Raw genomic sequence first — 1,884 nt, forward strand, 5'->3', positions numbered from 1 at the left:
TGCATGTATATAATATCAACACGAAAAAAGAATTAAATATATATATATAGAAACCGAATAATAACGTATATATATACTCAAACACGTTCCTCTTTTTTTTTTCTGTTCATGCTCCTATCTTCGAACTATTTGTTTCAGTCAATAAACGGAAGAAGTCCCGTTTTTTTCGTGAAATTCCTTCACAAAAGAAATATTTTTGTTCTTAATAAGTTTTTTCTCAGATTGACTATTCAGCACATACGAAGACTGACGGATCGATATTAGTATAAATATGAAATTTTAGGAGTTGCAGAAAACGAATAATTTTCCTGTAATGTACTCTTGAAAAGAAGAATTTTAATGTATAATTTTTTCTACGATTAACCATTCCGAAGATACAGAACGTGATAGACAGACACGTGGCTGTTATATATATATATATATATATGTATATATAGATAGATACTTTGATACTTGTTTTTTATTGGACAATCACAGATATAGTTCAATCACTGGAAACTACCCCCCCCCCTTGCCCAGTGACTCAACAGTCAGCTTGAAGATTTATAAGATTAAAATTCAGGGCTATTGCTCTGTGGTGAACTCTGCACAAATATCCCATTGTGCGGATTTGTACTCAGACAAACAAACTGGAAACGTAAAGGTTCCAACAATAGTTTTAGAGATCATTATTAACGTGTGTACTTGAACCCAGAAGCACAGCTGTTGTTATATATGATTAAGACGTTCTTTTAGCTAGCTAGGTAGAGTTGATTCCCAATAATACCTATGAAATTGAACTATATCTGCGTGACTTTCGATCTAGGAAATCAGGTTCCCTTCGAATTAGAGCTATGTGATAAGCACCAGTTTTGTCTTACAAGTATAGTACATGGAATAAGTTGGAAAGATAAGATACACAAATTAATAGCGGAAATCAAAGGTTTCCTCATTAAAAGATTGGCAGTTAAAGACGTTTTTAAATTTTCAAAGCAATATGTTTGCTATACGTCTGAGCAAGAGATGACAAGCTAATTATTGTAATAACATTTAGAATTTTGTATAGATATTAATATGCTGCCAGTTTATTTCTTTGTTAAGTATAAAACTACACACTGGGTTCTCGATTTTCTTACCATCGCGGGTATCAAAACCCGATTTTTAGTGTTATGAGCCCTCAGATTTACCGATGAGCCACAAGAGGACGGTAGTAACAAGAACATCTGTTCTAGAGGTCCATTGAAACTTCACTTAGGTCATTGGGAAAATATATTGATGCTATGGCCTCACCACTGTAGATATACTTATTCCTTCTATAATTGAGAACTAACCTATCAGATATTGTTATTTTCAGTTTAATGTCAATATTAATTTTATTATTAATACTATATCTATTTTCATCAGTTTTCCAAAACTCTTCTAAAATAGCGATAGAGGAATGAGTTCCATGAATCTTCAAATGAAGTACTTTTCCATAGTTAGTTTACAATAAACTTATTTATCAGACATTGCGGTTGGTGCGATACTTTCTGACAATTTTTTTCAACTCCAACAGTGTGCGATTTTTAGTTTGAAACTCTACTAATGTGTGGCCGAGACAAACTATTAAAGGACACTACTATAAACTTAAAAGCGCTGTTCTTATAAGCTGATTCAAAAATACTTTTTGTGATACAACATTTTTGTGCACTCGTTGTATATCCAATTAGTTAAGAATGTGAAATGTGAATCATTAAATTTAAAACTAAAATGACGCAGATGTTTTGTGTGCATCACGTAAGAAAAAAAGAAACAAAGTAAACATCTAAGTTCCTTGGTAGTAAAAAAGAGAGAGTTATCATCTCTGTTGCCCTTTGTGTTCGCGTTCATTTGGTCAACTTAAAAAGTATGTTACTAAATAGAGTC

This window comes from Limulus polyphemus, unplaced genomic scaffold (assembly GCF_000517525.1).
Source record: "Limulus polyphemus unplaced genomic scaffold, Limulus_polyphemus-2.1.2 Scaffold696, whole genome shotgun sequence".
NCBI classification, from domain to species: Eukaryota; Metazoa; Arthropoda; class Merostomata; order Xiphosura; family Limulidae; genus Limulus; species Limulus polyphemus.